Raw genomic sequence first — 20,434 nt, 5'->3', positions numbered from 1 at the left:
CTACAAACAAGCAAGATTTCTGGCTCTCACAGACCTGTAACTTCTTCTTTAAGAGGCTCCTCTGTCCTCCACTCGTTACCTGTATTAAATGGCACCTGTTTGAAATTATCAGTATAAAAAAGACACCTGTCCACAACCTCAAACAGTGACACTCCAAACTCCACTATGGCCAAGATCAAAGAGCTGTCAAAGGACACCAGAAACAAAATTGTAGACCTGCACCAGGCTGGGAAGACTGAATCTGCAATAGGTAAGCAGCTTGGTTTGAAGAAATCAACTGTGGGAGCAATTATTAGGAAATGGAAGACATACAAGACCACTGATAATCTCCCTCGATCTGGGGCTCCACGCAAGATCTCACCCCGTGGGGTCAAAATGATCACAAGAACGGTGAGCAAAAATCCCAGAACCACACGGGGGGACCTAGTGAATGACCTGCAGAGAGCTGGGACCAAAGTAACAAAGCCTACCATCAGTAACACACTATGCCGCCAGGGACTCAAATCATGCAGTGCCAGATGTGTCCCCCTGCTTAAGCCAGTACATGTCCAGGCCTGTCTGAAGTTTGCTAGAGAGCGTTTGGATGATCCAGAAGAAGATTGGGAGAATGTCATACGGTCAGATGAAACCAAAATTGAACTTTTTGGTAAAAACTCAACATGTCGTGTTTGGAGGACCATACCTACTGTGAAGCATGGGGGTGGAAACTTCCATCAGCAAGGGCATTGAAGATGAAACGTGGCTGGGTCTTTCACCATGACAATGATCCCAAACACACCGCCCGGGCAACGAAGGAGTGGCTTCGTAAGAAGCATTTCAAGGTCCTGGAGTGGCCTAGCCAGTCTTCAGATCTCAACCCCATAGAACATCTTTGGAGGGAGTTGAAAATCCATGTTGCCCAGCAACAGCCCCAAAACATCACTGCTCTAGAGGAGATCTGCATGGAGGAATGGGCCAAAATATCAGCAACAGTATGTGAAAACCTTGTGAAGACTTACAGAAAACATTTGACCTCTGTCATTGCCAACAAAGGGTATATAACAAAGTATTGAGATAAACTTTTGTTATTGACCAAATACTTATTTTCCACCATAATTTGCAAATAAATTCATTAAAAATCCTACAATGTGATTTTCTGGATTTTTTTTCTCATTTTGTCTGTCATAGTTGAAGTGTACCTATGATGAAAATTACAGGCCTCATCTTTTTAAGTGGGAGAACTTGCACAATTGGCACAATCTGACTAAATACTTTTTTGCCCCACTGTATTTCCATGACTGATCAAAGCTTGTTTTCTCATGGCTCTCTTGTCCCTCTGCAGCAGACATATGGTGAGCAATATGTTTGGAACATCGAATCGCAACACATATAGAATCATGAGAATCGCAATACATATCGTATTGGGAACTAGTATCGTGATAATATTGTATTGGGGTTAGTCCCTGACAATTCCCAACCCTAACCAATACAGGGGCTGGATGCAGCACAGCCACTATTAGAAGAAGTGGACAGAGTCAACTCACAGGGACACTTCCCCCTGACAACTATATGCCATTCTCATTGTCCTCATGAGGGCCATTTGGGAGTAATGACCACAGGAAGGAAGACCTTCCCTCGACACTGAGGGACCAGCATCTATCAGGTGACCTCACCCAGGGGGGTGGATGTGGTGGCACTACTCAATCTAAACCAGAGTTTATGGCTGATGAGGGAAAAAAGGTGTAGTCGATGAGAAATACAATTATTTTAAATGTCAAAAAAATATGCATGTTTCAAATAGAACGTTGTTTTGTTGATTAAGTTGAATTAATCAAATTCTGCAGCCTTGCAGGGTAAGACTTCTAAGAATTAGTCTTATCCTGGAAGGGCAGAAACCCAGCAAACTATTTTGATGATTATGGCCCTCAATGAGTGACCACTAATCACAAGACAAGAGACAGTTAATTACATAAAAAGGGGTTTAGGCTGGGGCAACCTCTGATAGTCCAAAAGGTGAAGTGCACACACACACGCGCACGCGCACGCGTGCCAGTAAGAGGTTAACAGGATTTGAGTTGATTACATCACAGTAGGAATGTGACAAATGGACAATTGTCCTTAACGTTTAAACAGCCATTCAAAAAAAATAATAATAAAAAATAAATAAAAAATTGAAAATCTGTTTTCCGTTAAAAAGATAACAAAATATTACAATTCCAGTCAATTCACAATGCAGAATAATGGCCATACAACATATGCATGCCCGCTAGGGCCAGGCAGTGAAGTTCTCTACCGCCACCCTTTACACACATAATAATGCAGTACAGTAACATGCCGATAATTGATAACAAAAGTGTCCCGTCAGAAGTGTCTACCTTTTTCGGCAGTAGAATTCTGCTACGGCATATGATATATTGTTTCCCTGACAACAATAAACGTGTTGTTTATGCTGTCTTTTTATGGTAGGGTAGCTAGATGTGCTTTCTTTCTACTAAATCTCTTGGTAAGTCACGATATTGAACTTTAAAGTTAGTTAAGAGTAGACTGCGCGCAGGCAGCAGGAAGGCTAGGATCTCATGGCGCTACAGAGGGTTGTACGGACAGGTACGGACAGCCCATCACTGGGGCCGAGCTCCCTGCCATCCAGGACCTGTATATCAGGCGGTGTAAAAAGAATGCCTGGAAAATCGTGAAAGACCCCAACCACCCAAGCCATAGACTATTTCTCTGTTGCAGCACAGCAAGAGGTACCGGTGCATCAAGTCTGACACCAACAGGATCTTGAACAGCTTCTATCCCCAAGCAATATGACTGATGAATAGCTAACAAAATAGCTACATGGACAGAGTGTACTTGTATCTTTACTGACCTTTTATTTCAATATTTTCTCTGTCACTCCAACAAACACTCACTCCATCATAATATGGACATACATTTTTACTGACTCTACACACCTGCAAGCTGCTGCTACTCTGCTTATCTTTTATCCTGTAGCCTAGTCACCTTACACCTATACATATCTACCTTCATCACTAGTATCTCTGCACATGTAAATATGGTATTGGAACTGACAGTTCAAATATTTCCTGTATATAGTATGCTTACTTTGTGTATTTCATATCTTATTCCTTGTGGGGTTTTTCTATTAATACATTGTTATTGATTATTGCATTGTAGGGTTTTGAGTTTGCAAGAAAGGCATTTCTCTGTATTTGCCATTGCCGAGGCGCTTTCAAGGTGCCACATACCAACATATCTGAAAAGGGTCATAAATACAGGCTATAGTGGTAGCCTACTGTAATTTTGGGAGACAAAAACACCCCCACCCACTCAGCAACTAAGAGTAGCCTACCTGTGCTCGCAAGACTGGCCCGAAGATACCTCTTTATCCCAGCGACATCGTCCCATTAATAGCCTAAACTAGAATAGTCTACACACAACAGACCGAAGACTGAACACACACTCTCCTCATTAGCAAAGAGAAAGCGCAGGCAGGCCAGCGCGAGGGCGAGAGAGCAGGGGCAGGCAGAACCGTGCACATACCTCTTAATTGTCTTGCATGCCTCGCAAATTTCCCAACGGAGCCTAAAGTTTGCCTCTCCTCTCTGGTTTTATTTCAATTACACAAACTTCATAGCCATATAGTCTTGTTAGGCTATAAACACTGAAAAGATGGCTTTATGATAACTGCACTGCGATTTTAAATTTTAAAACAGTTTTTCGGTTAGGGAGTTTTCTTAAGGTTAAGGATCCCAACTTCACTTAAACGTTCACACCCCTACACCACAGGCTTTCAAATGTGTTAGGTAGGGCTGGGACTATACCAGTATCACCATACTTCTTAGTATTGTGGCAAGGAAACAAAACAAAGTGGATTTAGCTTCTTTAGGAAAACATATCTAACGTTGGAAAACATGTCGTCATCCAGAGTCACATTTATTTATTTTCAAACTATATAACACAATATTTAACAAACAGCAGGTTTTTGCTGGGCAGTATACCATATTTTATGATATACCGGTATTGATGCAGGGACCGGTTTGGGTTTTTACTTTACCTTCTATAATGGCATTTGAATGTTTGGTTTGTTAAATGTTGTTCCTCAACTAAGAGACACTTGCGTTCAGTCTGCATGGTCAATGCAGCACCTGCAACAATGTTCATGGCAACAATGTTGTATTCACTTTGCTTCTTAATATAAATTCACTAGCGTTCTATAATGACACCATTAGTTTGTGTTTCTTACATCAGCAAACAGCTAGTTTGTCCTTAGCAAGTTGCCCTAAATCTTGTGAGATGCTAATTGTTAGCAGCTAATGCTAATAGCTAGCTAGATAGTAAATGTACTAAGAGCAAACGTAGCTAGCTAATGCAGCCTGATAATACCAGTGATGGTGTAGACCAAAATCAGCATGTTACATTTGATACAGAAGTATATTTGTATATTTAAATACAAATACTTTTAGACTTTTACTCAAGTAGTATTTTACTGGGTGACTTTCACTTTTACTTGAGTAATTTTCTATTAACATATCTTTACTTTTACTCAAGTATGACAATTGTGTACTTTTTCTACCACTGCAATTGAGTGCAGGAAATGCAGAAATGATAAAAGTGATGAAATTTGTTTTGGTTGAAGTTCAACTGAACATTCTAAAACAAATTCGAATGGAGAAAGACTCATTGAAATCACTTAGAAACCTCACGCCAAACAGAAATTCTTATGCAGCAGAGAACCCTCTCCTGCTCTTCAGTACCAACCAAAGGAATGCCTTTGTCCTCCAGGAAACGTGTGCCTCAAACTATAACATCCAAAAAAGTTAATTTGGACAATATTTCTAAGATAGGAATGTTAAGAATGGTCAGTGGGGATCTAAAGAATAACCATGTCATATCACTTTTCATTTTGTGATGTTTTTAAAAACTCTATGAACCAAATACTGTAACTTAAGGAAACCCCTTCGGCTGTTTAAGTTTCCATCCAATCAAATAAAAATGTTATTGGTCACATACACGTGTTTAACAGATGTTATTGCGGGTGTACTGAAATGCTTGTGCTTCTAGCTCCGACAGTGCAGTAATATCAAACAAGTAATATCTAACAGTTTCACAACATATACCCAAAATACATGTAATCTAAGTAAGGAATGGATTAAGAATAACTATACATATGTCACAGAGGCATTGGACTTAGATACAGTGGCATAGTATGGAGTACAGTATATACACATGAGATGGGTGATGCAAAATTTACACACAAGACATTGTAGAATAGTATAGAGTACAGTTCACACATGAGATGAGTAATGTAATATACAGAGACATTAAAAGTGTTTAATTTCCTGAAAACTGGCCAGAGATTCCTAATCTATGTCTATAGGCAGCAGCCTCTGATGTGCTGGAGATGCTGTTTAACTGTCAGTGGCGTAGTATAGAATACAATATATACATATGAAATGAGTGATGCAATATGTAAATTTAAAAGTGACTAAGATACTGTAGAATAGTGTGGAGTGCAGTTTATACATATGAGATGAGTAATGCTAGACACTGAACATCGTTAAAGTAGCTAGTGATCCATTTCTAAAAGTGGCCAGTGATTCCTAATCTATGTCTATAGGCAGACACCTCTGATGTGCTAGTGAATGCAGTTTAGCAGTCTGATGGCCTTGAGATTGAAAAACAGCTTCTGTCTCTTCCTCACCTTCTTCACCACACTGTCTGTGTGGGTGGACCATTTCAGTTTGTCAGTCATGTGTACTCCAAGGAACTTGAAGTTTTCCACCTTCTCCACTGCGGTCCCATCGATGTGGATAGGGGGGGGGGGTGCGCTTCCTCTGCTGTTTCCTGAAGTCCACGTTAATCTCCATAGTTTTGTTGACGTTGAGTGAGAGGTTATTTTCCTGGCACCACACTCCCAGAACCCTCGCCTACTTCCTGTAGGCTGTCTCATCATTATTGGTAATCAAGCCTACTACTGTTGTGTCGTCTGCAAACTTGATTTAGTTTGAGGCGTGCTTGGCCACGCAGTCATGAGTGAACAGGGAGTACAGGAGGGGGCTGAGCATGCACCCTTGTAGGGCCCCAGTGTTGAGGATCAGCAAAGTGGAGGTGTTGTTTCCTACCGTCACCACCTGGAGGCGACCCATCAGAAAGTCCAGGACAGAGTTGCACAGGGCGGGGTTCAGACCCAGGGCCTCGAGCTTGAAGGGTACTATGGTGTTGAATGCTGAGCTATAGTCAATGAACAGCATTCTTACATAGCCTCTTGCCCAGATGGGAGAGGACAGTGTAGTGGCGATTGCATCGTCTGTGGATCTATTGGGGCGGTAAGCTAATTGAAGTGGGTCTAGGGTGGAGGTGATACGATCCTTGACTAGTCTCTCAAAGCAATTCATGATGACAGAGGTGAGTGCTTCGGGGTGATAGTAATTTGTTCAATTACCTTTACTTTTAGGTACAGGGACAATGGTGGACATCTTAAAGAATGTGAGAACAACAGACTGGGAGAGGGAGAGAATATATCGGTGAACACACAAGCCAGCTGGTCTGCGCATGCTCTGAGGACGCGACTAGGGATACCATCTGGGCCGGCAGCGTTGCAAGGGTTAACACGCTTAAATGTCTTACTCACGTCGGCCACGAAGGAGAGCCCAATATGATGTTAATAGAATATAAAGAACAATTAAACTATTTTTGTTATGATAGGAATGTGATTTTAGTTAACGAGATCAGAGTTTTCATGTCCCTTGCACATTAACTAAACCACACACCGAATGAGGTCAGAAGAGCGGATCTGTGATGGAGTCGCCCTTTTCGACCAGAGTGCTTAAAAGTACTCGCTAAGAACTAACATGCTGTTGGGGGGGAGGGTGTCCCTGTTTTTTTGGTCTGGAGGGGGATCTGTCGATGTGCCCTTGAGCAGGGCGTTGACCCTGGATGCTTCTGTGTGTCGCTCTGAATGGGAGTCTGTTGGATGACCGGTGTGGTGTAGTTGTTGAGTGGCTTCACTGCAAGTATATTGTATGTTTTGGATATTCAATACAAATTTAAAAAATTAAGAATTAACATGCAGACCAACAGATGTGAAGCATGAGCTAAACGTTACAAATGGTTGGAAACTCTGAAACTCAAGAGTTGAAGATAAACTCACTAGACCAAAACATTGACAGTCTGCAGCTGTGCCTGTAAACGGATATGGAATATTGACTATCTACCCCAGAAAGGAAGAAGATCCCATCTCAGACAATCATTGGTGCAGCTGAAGATCTGTTCTGAAGAAACACTTCACTTCAAGCCAAAACAACTAAAAACATTGTGACCTCTGGTGGACAATCAGAGCCTTACACCCACAAGCCATTCTCCATAGAATGCTCGATTGGTTTCAACAGAGAGAAGTCAAACAAAGACATCTAACTTACATTGCATTTCTTACCGAAATGGGCAGCAGTTCATGAGCAATGTGTAGGATTAATTTGAGAACGGTCCTAGAATGTATCCACGATAAAATGTCCCTTTATCTCTTTCCATTGTGTATCTAGCCATCATATCTAGTCAGTTCACTAGGGACATTTGTCTCAAGTAATTGTGTATTCTGTATTATTATTTAGTCAGTTATTAAATAAATAATTAAATCAGTTTGTGTAGAATTGAATAATAAGAAAAGGCTGGGGTTCTTACAGATCCAAAAAGTCTGCGACGTTCAAAATTAGACTTATGAGGTAATGATTAATAAGGGACCTATCGATGTATAACATCTCCCGAATTAAACACGATAAACAACTTCTTCCGTGGTGCCCCCAACAATGAGTTCATTGTTAAACACACAATATATATAAATTGAGTAACAATTAAAACAGTTTGTTGATTCGATAAATAACAGTCATCCCATTAAATCAAAGTCACGACACAGGGGATAAGAGAGGGGAGGATAATGATAGGGTACTATATTGTGATGTGCTGTGCTGAATATCATAGTATCATGTCTTTCTGTAGTTATACCAGGGAGGAAAGGGGGTGGATTGTGAGTTGCGGAGGTTCCTCAGAAGAGGAGGACCATCCTCATTGAATTTCATTTTATTTATTTTTTAAACAAAAGTGAACTTTTTTTTTGTTGATTAAACTGTACTAAATATATTTACAAAAACAAATGATTTATTAAAAACACACTTTTGCCTCAACATTAGGTCTACAGTAGCCTCAACAGCACTCTGTAGGTTAACACCATGGTGTAGCCGGCGGACAGCTAGCTTCTGTCCTCCTCTGGGTACATTGACTTCAATACTAAATCTAGGAGGCTCATGGTTATCACCCCCTTTCGTAGACTTACAAAGTAATTATGACAACTTCCGGAGGACATCCTCCAAGCTATCAGAGATCTTGCAGCATGAACTGACACGATCAAATCAAAAAGATCAGAGAATGAATCTAAACTCAACAAAAAAATAAACACCTTTTTCAGGATCCTGTCTTTCAAAGATAATTCATAAAAATCCAAATAACTTCACAAATCTTCATTGTAAAGGGTATAAACACTGTTTCCTATGCCTGTTCAACCATAAACAATTAATGAACATGCACCGGTGGAACAGTCATTAAGACACTAACAGCTTACAGGAGGAAGGCAATAAAGGTCAGTTATGAAAACGTAGGACACTAAAGAGGCCTTCCTACTGACTCTGAAAAACACCCAAAGAAAGATGCCCAGGGTCCCTGCTCACCTGGGTGCCATAGACATGCTGCAAGGACGCATGAGGACTGCAGATGTGGCCAGGGCAATAAATTGCAAAGTCCGTACTGTGAGACGCCCAACACAGCGCTACAGGGAGACAGGACGGACAGCTGATCGTCCTCGCAGTGGCAGACCACGTGTAACAACACCTGCACAGGATTGGTACATCCGAACATCACACCTGGGGACAGGTACAAGATAGCAACAACAACTGCCCGAGTTACACCAGGAACGCATAATCCCTCCATCAGTGCTCAGACTGTCCGCAATAGGCTGAGAGAGGCTGGACTGAGGGCTTGTAGACCTGTTGTAAAGGCAGGTCCTCACCAGACATCAACGGCAACAACGTTGCCTATGGGCACAAACCCACCGTCGCTGGGCCAGACAGGACTGGGGAAAAGGGCCCTTCACTGACGAGTTGTGGTTTTGTCTCACCGGGGTGATGGTCGGATTCGTGTTTATCGTTGAAGGAATGAGCGTTACGTCGAGGGCTGCACTCTGGAGCAGGATCCATTTGGAGGTGGAGGGTCCGTCATGGTCTGGGGCGGTGTGTCACAGCATCATCGGACTGAGCTTGTTGTCATTGCCTGCAATCTCAACGCTGTGCATTACAGGGAAGATATCCTCCTCCCTCATGTGGTACCCTTCCTGTAGGCTCATCCTGACCTGACCCTCCAGCATGACAATGCCACCAGCCATACTGCTCATTCGGTGCGCAATACAGGAATGTCAGTGTTCTGCCATGGCCAGCGAAGAGCCCGGATCTCAATCCCATTGAGCACGTCTGGGACCTGTTGAATCGGAGGGTACGGGCTCGGGCCATTCCCCCCAGGTATGTCTGGGAACTTGCAGGTGCCTTGGTGGAAGAGTGGGGTAACATCTCACAGCAAGAACTGGCCAATCTGGTGCAGTCCATGAGGAGGAGATGCACTGCAGTGCTTAGTTTCTGGTGTGGATACCAGCTGCATTGACTTTTACTTTTGATTTTGACCCCCCTTTGTTCAGGGACACAATATTCCATTTATGTTAGTCACATGTCTGTGGAACTTTTTCAGTTTATGTCTCAGTTGTTGGATCGTGTTATGTTCATACATATATTACACGTTTGCTGAAAATAAACACGGTTGACAGTGAGAGGGAGTTTCTTTTTTGCTGAGTTTAGTACTGAAAGCATAAGCTCCAGCTAGCTAGCACTGCAGTGCATAACATGTGGCGAGTAGTTGACTCAAAAGGGAGAGAAAGACAATAGTTGAAGTTTTGAACAAATTAATTTCTTCCAAAATGAAGGAGAAGCAAGAGATTGGGTGAGCAATACACACACACACACACAGACACACACACATATATATATATTTTACATTCAACCAGAGAGGGATGCTATGTTAGCTAGCTAGCTATCCAACACGAACTCATTCAAGGTAAGCTTTTGGTTTTATTAATTTATTGCCACCGGGGCTCAGCTGTGTAACTGCTAAACCGCTTTCTGACTGTACACTGTACTGGATGATTGTAGCTAGCGGGTTTACTAACGCATTAGTTTTAGTAGCTATGATTACTATGACAACAATGGAGGATGTGTGTAGTAGTTATAGCCGTCATTATATAAAGGTTTGGCTTGGAAAGGTTTTTTCGCCTGGTCACAGACAGTCCACATGCGAGGCAAAAGGTGAGAGGAGGAGACCGTGTATAGTTGCGGGAAGGAATTATATATACAACGAGCAAAGTGATCATGCTGTTTGTAGGTGGCTGCTATGAAAGTGAACTGTTTGTGTGTGATCGGGGGTGTATTCATTCCGCCGTTTCTGTGGAAAAACTTTTCTTAAAAACCAAACAGGGATAAAAACAATACCTGAATTTGTCCAATAGAAATTCACATTTGCAACTGTTAGACTAACAATTACTCCCTGGAGTAGCTAGATGCAGGCAAGAGTGTGCAGCGTAATTGAAAGTGTCACTGTTCTTGGTGTGTGCGGGCTTTCCACATCCCTAAAGGGAGCGTGGCCTGTTCACTAGGGATGGGGATTTGAAATTATTTCCCTATTCGAAAAGTATCATGAATTGTTGTCAGATATCTGGATATGAGAAATGTGTTTTTTAACTGAGCACTGCTGCGTGAGGGAAAGAGGCTGGCGCTCTATTGCTGCAGCTGAGGGAGAAAGATCGAGATGCAGCCAAGGCAACTCAGCTACAGCCAAGACTGGCCAACTTGTAGCCGCCACAATGTTATTTAGCATCCCATATAATTAAGTTCTTATTATTATTATTATTGTGCCTGTTTCGAGTAGTTTAGAAAAGTCAGGGTTCCCTAACTGGCGACCTGTGGGACGAATTTGGCCGGCGGGTGATTTTATTTGGCCCTTCAAGTTATCTATATATTTTTTTATGTTTTATTGTTGGATATAAAAGACTAAAAATACCAGCAAATCAGCGCCAAGTGATTTTAAATGTTGAAAATCTGTTCCAAAGTATTTCCACACGTAATAAAGAGATATTTAGCCTTGAGTGATGCTTGAGTCGTCACTACAGACCCGGGTTCGATCCCAGGCTGTGTCACAGCCGACCGTAATACCCATGAGGCGGCGCACAATTGGCCCAGCATCGTCCGCGTTAGGGGAGGGTTTGGCCAGCCGGGATTTCCTTGTCCCATTGCGGTCTAGTGACTCCTTGTTGAGGGCCGGGCGCTTGCAATCTGACTTCGGTCGTCAGCTGGACGGTATTTCCTCCGACGCATTGGTGTGGCTGGCTTCCGGGTTAAGCGAGAAGTGTGTGAAGAAGCAGTGCGGCTTGGCAGGATCGTGTTTCAGAGGAAGCATGGCTCTCGACCGTCGCCTCTCCCGAGTCCGTAGGGGAGTTGTAGCGATGGGAGAAGACTAACTACATATTGGATATCAAGACAAAAGTTGAATCTAGGCTGAATCTAGTTGATGATCCCTGTTGTATGTAATTTAATTCACAAAAAAGCCTTTTTAGTGTTAAAATAGGCCTATAATTTTGTATAGGCCTAATGACGTTCTGATATTTTAATAACTGTGCACATCCCTTCCGTTCACCCCCATAAATAGCCAGCCACAGAGAGAAAGAGGTGCACGCTGGCATGGTGCCATAATGAGCAAGAAATATGTGCTGAAACACTAATGCAGATGTTCTGTTGTGGAGATCACAGCCATCAGGGGAGCTGTGTGTGTGTGTGTAGCATCCATCAGCATCACGTTTGAAATGTAGATTTGTGCGAGACTGTAGGAAGAAAGAGTGGTCCTCTACCTCACCTCTCCAAGATTACAAAGAGAGAAGAGAGGGGGAGAGAAGAGAGAGGGAGGGGAGAGAGAGAGACAGTGAGCAAGACAGAGAAGGTAAATCTTTTTGAATTCACTCACTTTTTGACCATCCACCACCCCCCTCTTCAGAGTACAAAAATAAACTTTGTTTTGTTGTTAAATGTACATTGTACACACATTTCAATTTTTTTTACAGTAGTTACAAGAATAAAGTAATTTGATATAAATCGTGTTCAGTCATAACTATTATAGAACATGAGCTTTTAAACCCACCCTTCAGCTACTCTCAGTCCACCCACCTAGACGTGGCCAGAAAGTGACTTTTTGGACCTGAATGCCAAAAAGAGATAAGTGTTAAAAGTTGACCCATTTTGCATATCGCACCATACCATAAAACATCCATGTCTTCATCACAGGAAAAGATAAGCAGTTGAGTTTGATATAATTTAAAAGCTTACAAACAAACGGGGGTCAAACTATTTGGTGATTTTTTGGGGAAAAAAATGTTTGTTTTTTTAAATCAAATGATAATTGACATTTAAGGTTAAAAATTGTGTGTATACACATGTGTATACTCTGATGTTGTTTGAAATTCACATGTTGCAGCTAAGATAATACTTCACATCATCTGAGGTTCAAGAGCATGTGTCTCAACTGATGGCGGGCACAACACAAAAACCTCAGATTATGTAAAATAGGGTCATAGCTATTTGCAAATAAACATTTTTAGGAGTTTGTTCATTTTAGGATAATTTTTAACCTTAAACGTCCAATTACCATTTCATTTAAAAAACTTTTTTTTTCAAGAAATCACCAAATAGTTTGACCCTGTTTGTAAGCTTTTAAATTATATAAATCCCAACCATTCATCTTTTCCAGCAATGAAGACATGGATGTTTCATGGTATGGTGGGGGGGGCCTTTATCTATTGAATGTTTTGGCATTCAGGTCCAAAAAGTTACTTTCTGAGCACAATGATAATGGGCAAATATGTACGGAAGGTTTTGTTCAAATCAAAAAGGGGTGCTCTCAAAAAGTGACTGAATTCAAATGGATTTACAGAGGAGGAAAACTTGAGAAATAGTCAACTGACACGCTCTACTCCATGTACCAGATGAATGTATAGATGCACGTAAATACATACTGTAAATGACTGATCCCACAGCTCCATCTCACTCACACAATCACTCACTCTCTCTGGGGGTACTGCATAACTGTGGAGCCCACATTATAAAATACCCCCAAGAGTTTGGATGAAAAAATACACACACCCCTGTTACAACTCAACAATACAAACACACATCCCTGCTATAACTCAACCCACAAATACACACACACACCACTGTTACAATTCCAGAAACCCACATACCACTGTTATAATTCAACAAACACACACCCATTCTAATTCATCAGCAATACACAAATTAACATACATCACACACCCCTGTAGAGCGGGCGGAGATCGGAGTGCCTTGTGATAATTCTTGGCGAGTGGGTAGCCTCTGCCATCTGTTCTATTGGCCAACGTGCAGTCACTGGAGAATAAACTGGATGAGCTACGTTCGAGACTATCCTACCAACGGGACATTAAAAATCTAATGTCTTATGTTTCACAGGGTCGTGGCTGACGACGAGACGGATAATATACAGTTGGCTGTGTTTTCCGTGCATCGACAGGACAGCTGCAGTCGGTAAGACGAGGGGTGGTGGTGTGTCTATTTGTCAATAACAGATGGTGCGCAATGTCAAAAATTAAGGACGTCTCGAGGTATTGCTCGCCTGAGGTAGAGTACCTCATGATAAGCTGTAGACCACACTATCTATATTTTTCATAGTCGTATATTTACCACCACAAACCGATGCTGGCACTAAGATCGCACTCAACGAGATGTACAAGGCCATAAGCAAATGCTCATCCAGAAGTGGTGCACTTTAAAGCAAGCATACTTAAATCAGTTTTACCACATTTCTACCAGCATGGCACATGTGCAACCAGAGGGGGGGAAAAATAAATAAATAAACTCTAGACCACCTTTACTCCACACAGAGACGGATAAAAAGCTCTCCCCCGCCATCCATTTGGCAAATCTGACCACAAATCCATTCTCCTGATTCCTGCTTACAAGCAAAAACTAAAGCAGGAAGTACCAGTGACTCTCTCAATACAGAAGTGTTCAACTGAAGCAGTAGCTACGATACAGGAGTGTTTTGCTAGCACAGACTAGAATATGTTCAGGGATTCATCCAATTGCATTGAGGAGTATACCACCTCAGTCACCAGCTTCATCAATAAGTAGATCGACGATGACGTCCCAACAGTGACCGTACGTACATATCACAACCAGAAGCCATGGATTACAGGCAACATCCGCACTGAGCTAAAGGCTAGAGCTGCCGCTTTCAAGGAGCGGGACACTAATCTGGACGCTTATAAGAAATCCCTCTATGCCCTCAAATTAACCATCAAACAGGCAAAGCGTAAATACAGGAATAAGATTTAATCCTACTACACCGGCTCTGACACTCGTCGGATGTGTCAGTGCTTGCAAACGATCACGGACTACAAAGGGAAACCTAGCCATGAGCTGCCCAGTGACGCAAGACTACCAGATGGGATAGATGCATTTTATGCTCACGTCGAGATAAGCAACACTGAAACATGCATGAGAGCACCAGTTGTTCCCGAATGACTGTGTTAACGCTCTACGTAGCCGATGTGAGCAATACATTTAAACAGGTCAACATTCACAAGGCCACGGGGCCAGACGGATTACCAGGATGTGAACTCCAAGCATGCACGGACAAACTAGAAAGTGTCTTCACTGACATTTTCAACCTCAACCTCTCCCTGCCCGAGTCTGTTTCAAGTAGACCGCCATATTCCCTGTGCCCAAGAAAGCGAAGGTAACCTGCCTAAATGATTACCGCCCCATTGCACTCACGTCGGTAGACATGAAGTGCTTTGAAAGGCTGGTCATGGCTCACATCAACACCATAATCCTGGAAACCCCAGACCCACTCCAATTCATATACCACCCCAACAGATGATGCCATCTCTATTGCACTCCACACTGCGCTTTCCCACCTGGACAAAAGGAACACCTATGTGAGAATGCTATTCATTGACTACAGCTCAGCGTTGAACACCATAGTGCCCACAATGCTCATCACTAAGCTAAGGACCTTGGGACTAACACCTTCCTCTGCAACTGGATCCTGGACTTCCTGGCAGGCTGCCCCCAGGTGGTAAGGGTAGGCAAAAACATCTGCCACACTGATCCTCAACGCTGGGGCCCCTCAGGGGTGTATGCTTAGTCCGCTTCTGTACTCCCTATTCACCTACGACCGCATTTCCAAGCACGACTCCAACACCATCATTAAGTTTGCTGACGACACAACAGTGGTAGGCCTGATCACCAACAACGATGAGACAGCCTATAGGTCGGTGGTCAGATAACTGGCAGTGTGGTGCCAGGACAACAAATTCTCCCTCAACATGAGCAAGACAAAGGAGCTGATCGTGGATTACAGGAAAAGGAGGGCCGAACACACCCCCATTCACACAGACAGGGCTGTAGTGGAGCAGGTCGAAAGTTAAGCTTCTTGATGTCCACAAGCCCAACAAACTATCATGGTCCAAACACACCAAGACAGTCGTGAAGAGGACACAACAACTTTTCCCACTCAGGAGACAGAAAAGATTTGGCATGGGTCCCCAGATCCTCAAAAACTTCTAAAGCTGCACCATCGAGAGCATCCTGACCGGTTGAATCATCACCTTGGTATAGCAACTGCTCGTTATCCAACCGCAAGGCGCTACAGGGGGTAGTGCCTACGGCCCAGTACGTCACTTGGGCCAAGCTTCCTGCCATCCAGGACCTATATACTTTGCGGTGTCAGAGGAAGGCCCCAAAAAGTTGTCAAATACTCCAGTCATCCAAGTCAGACTGTCCTCTCTACTACCGCATAGCAATCGGTACCAGAGCACTAAGTCTAGGTCCAAAAGGCTCCTTAACAGCTTCTATCCCCAAGCCATAAAACTAAACAATTCATCAAATGGCCACCCGGACTATATACTTAAACCCCCCCTTTGTTTTTACACAGCAGCTACTCGCTGTTTATTATCAATGCAGTCTATGTACAAATTACCTCGACTAACCTGTACCCCTGCACATTGACTCGGTACTGGTACCCCCTGTATATAGCCTCATTATTCTTATTTTATTGTGTTACTTTTCTTTTATACTTTAGTTTATTTAGTAAATATTTTCTTAACCAACAATGGAGTTCAAGAAATGGAGTTAAGGGCTTGTCAGTAAGCATTTCACGGTAAGGTCTACTGTGGTATTCAGCGCATGTGATAAATTCAATTTGATCTGTTCAATCATAAACTGTCCAGCTGCACAATAACTAGGGCTGGGGATTGCCAGGGACCTTATGATGCGATATTATCATGATACTTAAATCTAATCAACATTTATTGGTAGCGTATACAGTTTAGCAGATGTTATAACAGGTGCAACAAAATGCGTATTTTACTAGCTCCTAACAATGCAGTAAAATGTCAGACAAGTATACAAATAATTATACCATGTCATAATGAATCCAATTCAGCCAAATAGCACTGTAACATTAATCCACATGCAATCTATAGGTATATACACCGGATGAATTTACACAAGATGTACTAAGAATGATATGCACAGCAGTAGATATAGTAGAATGAGCTATGTCAAGAATCCAGTATATAAATAAATGTGGTGTGTACAAACAGTGTAACTAAAATACAATGCACAGTAGTATAAATAATAGACTAATCTTTGTCGAGAATACAGCATTTAAATACACAGTACAAAACCCCATGACAAAATGGATAGAATTGCAGGAATTTAGCTTCCGGACCAAACTCCAGAATACACATATACATGTATGTGAATGGTGTGTATAGACAGTATATAAATAGAAAAGGTGTGTACATCAGTAGTTATATAGGATGAGCCACGGCTAGAATACAGTATATACATATATAAAGTAGGTAAAACAGTATGTAAACATTAATAAAGTTGGCTTTTTAGGTGCCGATATGATTTGTATAGCGATGATGTATGTATCACGATGCCATATGTATTGCGATCGGATAATGCGATTTATTTGTGACTCAATGTTACAAACATACAGCACATCGTTATGTCAGCTGCAGAGCGACAAGAGAGCAATGAGAAAATAAGTATCGATATATGGTCAACAATAATATTGTGATACTCAACTGTATCGATTTTTTGCCCCATCACTACAAAGAACACACTACCGCCACCAGGTAGCAGAGTGTCCTCAATGTTAAAGCCCTCTTTGGTTCACCTTCCCCGTGCTGCAAAGGGACATGATTTCATAAGTCTGTGAGAATGTGACACTTTGTTTTGGTTTGGGGGTTTTATACCACTTACTGTGATTGTATCCTTCAAACATCACATTTGAAATGTAGTTTGTTCAAGGACTGTATATTGATACAAATGTAAATTGGTGTACGCTGCGGAATATTTTATACAAAAGATGCATTTTGCTCTTTCCTCCCTCCCTTTCCCTCAGATGAGTCTTGGTTTTTATTTGTTAGGCAATTGAGTAAAAAGACCTCTGTTCTGAGGCAAACCTAGACCCATCTGTAGATCCCAGACAAAGCAACAAGGAATCTGACCAGTTCAAAGACTACACACTCACTCCCAACCTATCGGGCAAATTGCCAAGATTCTTCATCATTGGCACTTGTGTTCTTTCCGTTTCTTATAATTTCTCTCAAATGGCATAATTACCGGCATTTCCGTTCAATTTGTCTAATGCAAAGGCTATTGAGATCATAACACTGTTGGGTGGGATTCAAACCGCTGCTTAAGTCAATAATGATGCGATCTAAATGGTCTTAAATCAGACATCTCCTGGCACAGACAGCGTGGTTCACAGGGCGGGCATGAGCATCCACCAACAGCCTGCCAAAGGACTGGCATGGCCGCTGTGTTTAATGTAATTGACCGAGTCACCCGTAGAGGAGATGTATTAGTTAACCAGGGCCAAATAAATTATCTTATGGTTTGTGATACTAGTACTACTACCAGTTAAGAATAAGAGGTGTGCAGGCGGAAGTATGTGAAAAACGGGTTCTAAACTTTTCTATGGCAGGTTTGTTTGAATTGCAGCCTGACCCTGCCTCTACACCTCCGTCTGTTCTATCTTATCTCCCTTTTTACTGTTCGTAATTGAATGGAGGCCAGGCCGCCTCAAATCTCACATGGACACAAGGTCCTCCGCAATCAAACGTTCTTCGTATGCCACAGACATGGTTTCACAACACAAACAGAACTGTTGTTCGTTTGTGAAACTTGTGGTCTAATAGTTTAAACAGCAGATGATTGTCTCATTTCACGAGTTTCTCATTTCACGAGCTACTGCGTAAAACTCAAAGGAATGCGTAGAACACAGGAAGGCATAATGCAGTTGGACTGATGTGAACAAGCAAATATGTCCATTAATGATTCCCTACAAAGTAGGCTTTCGCTTACATGTGTGGCTTGGCTACAATGTTGCCGCACGAGGTAGAGCGAGGTTGTTTTATAATACCAACTATGTTGTAAGCTTCTAAATGTATCAAGGAGTAGGTAGCGATGATGATAGGATACAATAGTACAAGGGTGCATGCAGTAGGCTAGGCTATGGCTTTCATCATTCTGACTGCAAAGATTAAACCATTCACGCAAACCGTTCAGGCTACTCATTTACTATGGAATATTCTTCCCTAATTGTTTTACTGATACATTCATTCCAAAAATATATAAAATCGCTGTCTGAATTGTAGCCACATCTCCTTCTGCCCAGTGACTGCTCGTTGTTACACTCATTGTATGTAACCGCGGGCTATTCCCACAAAGTGCTTTGAAGCGTGAAGAGCAATTGCCTGCAAATCCAGCAGGGCGCTAACAAAGCCTTACCTAGGAAATGTGCCCGTCTTCATTGTTTTCGGGAAAGGTACTGTCCGTTTTCTCCTCCCGTTAACCGAGCTGCACGCCGCTGTTTCAAATCCGATGCATGAATACTGCACATTTGTTGCCTGGCTACCCAGACTCCTCGCTCCGGCCAAACGCCACGCCCACGGACGAGGGAAAAACTATTTAGCGAACACAGAGCAGCAGAATAGTTCAGTTTGAGTCGTCAGGCTAGCACATTCGGTCTGTTTTGTCTGTCATATTGGCCTTTTATCAATTAGATTTGCCCGCCTCTTGCGTCCTCTCTCGCCTGCTTTTGCAAAAGGTCAAAGTTAATCGAGGAGAGTCGGCAAGGAGCGTGAACTTGGATGAAAATGGCTTGCTTGAAATGAGACGGTCCTGCTCCATTCAAGCGTCATTAGGCAAATTACGTTTACACATAAATGCGTAAAGTGCTCAAAACAAATTGTTAGCTGTGCAAGACATTGTATAGGTGAAATAATAAGGATCATATTGTTTTTAACGTGTGCATGTTTTTGTCCTTTGACAAAACAAAAGCTGATTTCAAAACTCTTTCAGTTAGGATACAAGTGGTACTTTAATCCTTTGATGTTTTGGGGAAACCAATAAGTGGTCGAGCATTTTAAAATATCCCCCACCCCTATGTTACTTATTGTTTTATATATGAAATGTCTTGCTCAACTAACTTTATTTGTTTTGAGCACTTTACACATTTATTTTGCGATCCACCCTGTAAACGTTTGCCTAATGACATACAAGTGGAGAAGGACCATCTCGTTTCAAGCAAGTGCATTTCCATCCACGTTCACTCTCCTCAGCATGTCTCCTCAATTAACTTTGACCTTTTTCAAAAGGAGGCGAGACGCAGAAGGTGAGCAAATCTAATTGATAAAAGGCCAAGAGTATCCTCCATGAAAGGTGGCTATCGAGGAGAGGAGGACACTCTTCTGTTTGCCTACTAACAAATTGACACATTCCTCGACCAATCAACCACATTAAATGATATAATGTGAGCTAAACATAAAAATAAAGTACTAATGTTACTAGCCCCACTACAACAACAAAAATACTTAAATGTATGTAATTTTGTCCAATAAAATGTCTGACCGGTGGCTTCAAAGCCTCTCATTGGCCAATAGATAGCATTAGCAACCCAGGGTTTATATAGGCCTACATCATTGGTTGTTACCAGGTTGTAACCTATTTGAAATATAGTGCCTTTAAGTGTGGGGGATCATCAGCCACGAGTTGACTTGAAGCGAAGAACTGCAATTTAAAGAGGTAAATTGTAAAAAAGTAAAACGGGCTAATTTCCTATTTTAGCTACCAATAGATGGTTGGTTGCTTAGCAACAACGCACAATGAGCACTTGTGTCTCATACGTCGTCGTTACAATTGTTGGTAAACTAGATAGCACATTTTTTGCCATATAAGCATTGACATGAAATCAGTCAAAA

At 42.1% G+C, this 20,434-nt stretch overlaps 1 protein-coding gene across 2 annotated transcripts in view; it reads right to left on the bottom strand.

The window, feature by feature from the left end:
* The window catches only part of LOC112225352 (beta-galactoside alpha-2,6-sialyltransferase 2), a 57,953-nt gene extending 38,758 nt beyond the window's left edge, over window positions 1–19,195 (bottom strand). Inside the window, exon 1 of one of the 2 annotated variants that reach the window (XM_042306523.1) lies at window positions 18,963–19,195. The gene's annotated coding sequence lies outside the window, so the exon portion shown is untranslated. The remainder of the gene's footprint in view (window positions 1–18,962) is intronic. The other variant, XM_024389262.2, reaches the window with a different exon arrangement.
* Between the last annotated feature and the right edge of the window lie 1,239 nt (window positions 19,196–20,434).

Source organism: Oncorhynchus tshawytscha, linkage group LG26, assembly GCF_018296145.1.
Source record: "Oncorhynchus tshawytscha isolate Ot180627B linkage group LG26, Otsh_v2.0, whole genome shotgun sequence".
Lineage (NCBI taxonomy): Eukaryota > Metazoa > Chordata > Actinopteri > Salmoniformes > Salmonidae > Oncorhynchus > Oncorhynchus tshawytscha.
This window is presented reverse-complemented; position numbering and strand designations above follow the sequence as displayed.